The 7,373-nt window shown below is 52.2% G+C and overlaps 1 non-coding gene across 1 annotated transcript; it reads right to left on the reverse strand.

The window, feature by feature from the left end:
- Positions 1-1,797: 1,797 nt before the first annotated feature.
- On the reverse strand, positions 1,798-1,882 carry LOC139826729 (small nucleolar RNA SNORD45). The gene has a single exon (XR_011736873.1). It is a non-coding gene; the product is annotated as a small nucleolar RNA SNORD45 (small nucleolar RNA).
- Between the last annotated feature and the right edge of the window lie 5,491 nt (positions 1,883-7,373).

Here is a 7,373-nt window from a genome sequence, read left to right on the forward strand (position 1 = left end):
GCTCCCACAGCGGCTCTGATAAGCTCTGTTTGCCCAGGGCCCATGGCACAAGAAGCCCGTTCACCAAGATCGGTGCCTCACAGAGTGACCGATCAGGGGATCCAGGGCAGTTAAAGCAGCCTGGAAGCCTGGGCTCCCCCAGCCCTGGCAGCGGGCAGAGCCCACAGAGAAGGGCAGTGCTGGGGCAGCGGGGAGGAGCAGGTCCTGGGGCACCCGCACGCCTGGGGCTCCCTGGCTGCCCTGGGCACAGGCTGGAGCCCAGAGGCCGGGGGGTCCCAGGGGAGCAGCTGGACAGCCGGGGTGCCGCTCTGCTTCGGGACAGCCTGGGGAGTCCTGCTGGAGTGGGGCTCAGAGCAGCTGGGGGATGGAGCTGTGTCCCCAGGGGCACGGCCTCCCCTGCCCTCTCCCCCGCCCGCCTTGCAGCTCTCCCTGGCTTTTTGCAGGGCGCGGGGTTCCCTTCACTGCACCCCTGGCCCAAACATCCCCATCCTGGGGGCCCTGGTCAGCATCCTCTGGGCACTGTGGGGCAGTGTGACAGTGGGGGAATCAATGGGTTTATAACTCCAGTCTCAGTGGCTGCTGCCCGGGCAACCTGGATGTTGAGCGGTTTCCAGCACCAGTCTGTGCTCACTGACTGGAGCAGAAGAGGGATCTCAGATTCCCAAGACCCGATTTCTGTCCCTGCAGAGCTGGCAGCCCTTCAGGGACATACCTGTGTTTGCTTTGATATTCTTCAGTGGCTGACTCTGGGCTGTGTGAGCATCTCCATGATGTACTTTTACAACCATGTTCTCCGTACAGACAGCAACACCTTGCCACAGTTCAGCAGCCTCTTGGAAAGTAAATGTGGAAAAGCAAGATGTGCGGTTCCAGCCATCTGGATGATAAACGAAGATCAATACTAACATGACCATCTGGACGGTCAAAGACATAATACTAACATAATAACATAGAACGGGCCTTGGACAGAGTACTTTGAAGTACGTTTCTCATAACTGTAAAAAGTTATAGCCCAGACTCGTGAGAATGGGATCTCGGGCCGGATAACCGCCCCCAAGTGCATGGGATGTGTGAATGTCCTTGGGCCTGGTCTGTGAACGAGTGGGAACGTAACTGAAATAAACATCACATGACTTTAGTGTGTTTTTAATAACAATTACTGGAAAAACATCTTATGTAACATCTTGGTCCAGGCCCACATCTGTCCCCAAGGAATGTATTTTGGTGTTGGGGCAGGGGAGGAGCACAGACAGGCAGCCCGGACCCCTGGGTCCTCTGCCCTGCTCGGGGAGGGGAGGTCGTTCCCTGTATGATGGGCTCAGCACTCCTGGGCTCACAGGAGATGTCACCCCCTCCAGAAGCCATCTGCTGTTCACAAGGCCACCAGTGCAGCAAGTCAACATTTATTTGATAAAACCAGTCTGTTAGAGCCAGTAACTCTGTGTAAAATCGATGCAAAATTACCACTGTGCTTAACTACAATGTGCCATGGAACAACCAGGCACTGACAAATCTCTCTGTTTTCCCTGGGAAATCACATTTGTGGCACTTTTACCCCCAAATCTCAGCAGCAACGTTTGTTAACACCGGTTAACAGCTTTGGGTACCCAGAGCTGCCTTCAGCTCACGTGAAAACGTCTCCTCGTAACGCCCAGCGTGAGCCCAAGAACGACGCCTCCCCAATGCCCAAACTGAGGAACCTCAAGCAGTGCCCCCTTCTCCAAGGGCTGCGTTACAATCTGTGACAGAAAGGGGCTTCCACAGCCTGGAAAAGCTCCACAAGGAACTGGAGATTCCTGGGTCTCAGAGTAATTCTAGAGCTCAAGTGGTGACAGCCATCAGCTCCAGCTCAGACAATACATGCCAACGCCCATCACTGACCCAGGAAGGCAGCTCTTCCTGTCCTGCCCAACGCCTTCAAACCCAACACACTTTGTCCCTCCAACAGGAGGCAGCTGATTGATTTCTAACACCACTCTTCTCTGTCTACTTCGAGATGAACCAGACATACGTTATACAAGCAACCAAGTCCCTGCCTGGAAGCAGCGGAGCCTTTTGCCTTCTCCTTCCCACCCCACTTTGCAGGAGAAGGAAAACAAACGGCAGAAGAGACGCTGAGAAATTCAACCACCAAATGGAGAGGGAACCTTTGAGAGCGGGAAAACTTATCCGTACAATGGAGAGAGCTACGCTGAATGAATAACACTGAAAATGAACCCTTCTTGCAGGGTAAAGTGCACAGCAATTCAAGACCTGCTGAACAGACCCCTGCCATTCTCAGCAATAAACAACCCCCAAGGCTCAACCAGCCAGCCAGGGTCACTGCTCTAAATCCTAGCGCAGCTGCACCGACCTGAGCCAACACGGACACAGCCGCCTCCCTTGGCCCACACGAAGCTGCACAGGCCACGCGCTGCTCCAACAGGAACGTGCTGGGGACACCCGGGTTTCTCATGGCGGCCTCTGCGCTGTCACCTGCACAAAGCACCAAGAGACCGGCAGCTGTGGGCTCAGCTCCGGGGGTTCCCGGGACCGGGGTCTCCAAGGGCCCGTTCGCACACGGATCCTTGTGCGCGCGCCCCGACCGCGGGCGCCTCTCCCGCCCCCATCCCGACCCGCCGCTCACCTCCCCGGACCCGCCGCTCGCTCCCCCGGACCCGCCGCTCGCCTCCCCGGACCCGCCGCTCGCTCCCCCGGACCCGCCGCTCGCCCCCCCGGACCCGCCGCTCCCCGCCCCGGACCCGCCGCTCCCCGCCCCGGACCCGCCGCTCGCCCCCCCGGACCCGCCGCTCGCTCCCCCGGACCCGCCGCTCGCTCCCCCGGACCCGCCGCTCGCTCCCCGGACCCGCTCAGCAGCCTCCGCTCGCCCCAGCCCTGTAGCCGGAAATTGCGTCACCGGGAGGGGCGAGCCGAGCGGCGCTGCCGGCAGGACCCCGCCAGAGCTGTCCGATTATTCGCCTGACCCGCCAAATTTTTATACGAAATGTGACTGAGTTGAACAGTTATTAAAATAACAAAGTCTCTGGCAGCCGTGCCGTCATGGTGGCTCAGAGAGTGGAAAACCCCCTGAACTGCAGGTCAGCCTCAGCTGTCAGATGAGCTCCTCCCCGCCCTCCGCACCGCTGACCCCGCAGCACAAAGCGCGACCGGCGCGTCCCGCGGGCGGACTCGGTGTCCGCGCTCGTTCGTCGCCTCCTCGCTGGCTGCAGCGGGACTGAGGGGCTGTGGGTTCCAAACCTGCGGTTTGCTGCCCTTGCACAGAGGAGAAGGCTCGGCTGCTGAGAACAGGTTCCGTGTTAAACTCGGCTGAAGAGAAGTTTCTCCTCCTGGGATCTCAGAACAGCAGCAGCTCCAAGGAACTGACAGAGCATGGGCCGCGGGCATTTCTCAGTGTCTGTGCTGAGAGGTTTGATCTGGGCGTTGTTAATGCCAGAAAGAGGTGGAAAGATAGAGAGATAAAGATGAGGGGTCGTGCTGCACAGAGTTACAGCATTTTTGCAAATGAGGAACTGAAATACGTAGCTTACGCTTTTTCTATGGATAAACAACATTTAATCCAATTCCTTAACTGTATTCCTTGAACACGTGTTCGTTAGAGCACAAGCCAAACAGCGCTGGGTGCGCGGGCGATTCACTCTCTGTACTGGACATTCACGTTAACAGTGCTGATAGTGGTTACATCACCAATCCCGTGTCCATTTCAATTTCAATTCCCCTGGTCCTTGGGTTACTCCCCAGGTTCTTTCTCCCGTCCGTGGTCCTTTAACTCAAGAGCCGTGTGTCCACCCTTTCTCTGCAGTCCGAACGGCTGGTTCTGTAGTTAATAAGGCAAGAAAAGGTCCTTCCCATCGTGGGGTCAGAGTTTCCTCTTTCCAGGTTTTAATTAGTACTTTATCCCCAGGTTGTATTTTATGAATCGGAAACCCTAAAGGCAGAGTCTGATTTAAAATCTCTTTCTCCCTTCATTCAGTTCCTGCGACTATAAACTTCATATGCAATTTCAATTAGCTGAGCAATAGTTACATCCCTCAGCTCCTCCCTTTTGTAGTTTCTTACACTAATTTCAGACCCAGATCAGTCTGTGCGCAGAACAACACTGACTGCAACACAGCTAACCCAGAATTTCACATTCACATCACTTCCCCCTCTCATTTACTCTCATGTGTACAGATGCATCTGAACGGGGAGCGCGGTGGCACTTTAATAATGGAACCGGTTCTCATTTTGTAATTATCTCCCCGAACAAAATTCTTTTGGTACCAAATATAAACGTGCGAAGTAAAAGGCTGAGCTCAGACACGCAAACCGCACGCCAAGCTCAAATATACAAACAGATCACAATTACATTCATTGAAGACAATATCTCGATTTTAGCCTTGCGCCTTTGGGCCGCTCGCTGCTCAGCCGGGTGGAGGCACCGCTGGGGCTCCTGACAAACAGGGCAGTGCGGCTGGAGCCCCATCGGCACCCGCCCCGCTGCTCCAGCGAGCTGGGCTGGGCAAGGCTTTGATTGGTGTCCATCTGGGTGATACAACTGTTATCCCAAAACCAGGGGTCTGTACTCGCTGTGCACACGGAAGAAAAGCCACATTTAGTACACCGAGATGAGACACAGCCTGTCAAAAGCAGCACGAAAAACACACGTTCTCACTGTTTTCCCTACACACTACACTGAATTCTAAACAATGTAGCCTTGTATTAACTTTCCAAACATTAACATAATGTGTTTTCCAGTAAAACATAGGCTGTGTTGTAAATCCAAAGCGAGTAATGCCATGGTTTGCACAGTTCTGATGTGAATATTGGTGTTTGTGCCCAGCAACACATTGTATTTCATTGTGAATGCGCCAGAATATTTCCGGTCTGACTTTGTGTTGTACAGATAATGTCAGATTGGTTTTAGATCGTGTGGGTTCAAGGTTTGCACAGCTGAACGTGCTGCCGTGGTGTGCGTCTGTCTGTCCAGAGCCGGTAACGTGTATGTTTGTACAGCTTGTGTGTGATTTCTGTTTCTTGCAATAACAATTGTTTGGAGTGTGGTTTTTGCCATTTTCACATTGTATCACTCAGCTCTTGTTTTTCAATGCTTTTTTTTTTGCCTAATGGTTTTTGGAAAAGTTCTCAAAAACCACTGAGAAACCGTTATTGTTAAACTTGGTGCTGTTTCTTTCTTGTGAGTTGGGGCTTCAAAGAAATACCCAAACCAATACATTCCATACATTTGGAAGACAGTTCTGTGCAGCTAAATGATTCCTTTTCTTGTCCTTAAATACTTGGGCATTTGTGCTAGAACTGTGTAACAGGAGTGATATTGTTGGGGCACCTCTGAGTGTAAGTTTGTCTTGGATAGATTGCCATGAATGTAGACACTGCTGCTCCACAAAGTGATGTTCTGAAGTTCTGCATTTGATCTTTTCACTTCATCTGATGGAGCAGTGGAGTTTAATCATTTGTCTGCAAATGAAACTCCCTAAAAGGCAGTGTACAGGGAACCTGCGGCAGGGAGCTCCTGATTCCCACCTGACTCCTCCAAAGGCCTCTCTTAAAAGTGAACAAAAGCCAACAAAAGCTGCGGCCCCTCCCTCCTGGGCCACTGCGGTGGGCGCCTCCCCTGAGACCGCAGGAAGGTCCAGGCTCCTTGTCCTGAGTGGTCAGGGCATCGCTGGCAGGTGGCACCTGCTCGCCTGCTCACGGCCACTCTTGGGTGCCTTCATGGCCCAAAATCCCCGGGGATGCCACAGGGCCACCCACTTTTTCCTCGCAGAGGGCACCAGTGCCCAGGAGGCCTGGACATAGAGGTGGGCAGGGAAATGGAGATAGGCTGGTGTCGAGGGTTAAGATTGCGGGGTGACAATCAAACCCTGGCAGATGTGTTGTCAACCTCCTCTCCCCCCCACTTCCCCCTTTTGCCCCTCCCTCTCCCCCCTTCCCACTCAGCACAGGCGATTGAGAGGGAAAGAAGGACAGAGAGAAGAGAGTTGGAAAAGTTAAAGATGTTTTACTAATGCTACTGATAAGAATAGAGAAAATAACACAAATATACAAAACCAATCTTGAAAGTCTCAGCAACTGCAGAGCCAGCACCCAAAGTCCTGGATTGGACTCTGTAGCCAACCGGAGCTGGATTCAGTCTCTCAGTGGCCTCAGTTCGCAGGGACGACCAGCAAGGTCCTCTCCTGATGTCGGCCATGAGCAGAAGGGAAGGAAAAAGGCAAAAGGGAAGGAAAAGGGACGAGATCCTCGTGATCTCCCGCTTTTATATGAAGTATTCACGTGAATGGAATGTTATACACAGTTGGTCATCAGTTTCTCGTTGCCCCTCTCGTGAGATGTCCATCCGTGCTTATCAATAAGTTTTCATTCCATTGCTACGTTTATGTCCTGGTTTTGTTAAAAACAAGTTTCTCTTTTAGTGAATTTGCCTGTCAGCTAAAGCCTTCATGTCAGCTGCATTTTCCTGGAGAACCCAACACATGTTTTGGTTAAACCCAGCAAGGGAATGCAAACTTATTGATAAGCACGGATGGACATCTCGCGAGGGGGGCAATGAGAAAACTGATGACTGAGCGACTGACCAATGGTGAATAACATTCTGTTCACGTGAATACTTCATATAAAAGTGGGAGATCACGAGGATCTCGCCCCTTTTCCCTTTTCCCTTTCTTTCCTCATGGCCTTTTTCTTGTTTTGTTAACTACAGAACCAGCTGTTTGGAGGGCAGAGAAAAGATGGACACACGTCTCTCAAGCTAAAGGACCCCTGACGGAAGAAAGAACCTTGAAAGTATCTCAAGAACCGGGCAAACTGAAATTGAAGTTGACTCGGGGTTGTAAATGGACTGTGGTATAAGCATATCCACAAAGGGAACTTACCAACAGGATTGTGTAAGAAATGTCTAAGAATAGAAGATCAGGAAACCAGAGCTCGGTTGAGGATTCCAGTTGCCACTGGAAGAATAGAAAAAGAATAGCCAAGAATGGTGGGAGGTATTTACTGAAGGGGTGAATGGGAATTTAGAGAGTCCACCAGTGATGAAAAGAATAGAGTGCAGACAGAGAAATCAAATTCCGTGTTGCTCCTGTTGTTCCTAGGAAGTGAAGGCCAAGAGTTGGGAAACGATAATCGCCACGCTAACGACAAAAACAGGAAAGGCGGGGACACGGCCCTCGCTGCCGAGAAGACGACGAACTCGGCTGCGGCTGCAACCTGCTCGGCCAGAGAGCGTGGAAACCTGGACCTGATCCTCTTGCCAGGAGCGGTGACTTATTCTTCCCAACTTAGCCTGGTTAATCCCTGGACCAAGTGCTACAAGCGTGTGAGAATAGGAAGACTAACCCAGTATGTTCTACATTATCACACTCGTATTAATTCTG

This window comes from Patagioenas fasciata, unplaced genomic scaffold (genome assembly GCF_037038585.1).
Source record: "Patagioenas fasciata isolate bPatFas1 unplaced genomic scaffold, bPatFas1.hap1 Unplaced_1, whole genome shotgun sequence".
NCBI classification, from domain to species: domain Eukaryota; kingdom Metazoa; phylum Chordata; class Aves; order Columbiformes; family Columbidae; genus Patagioenas; species Patagioenas fasciata.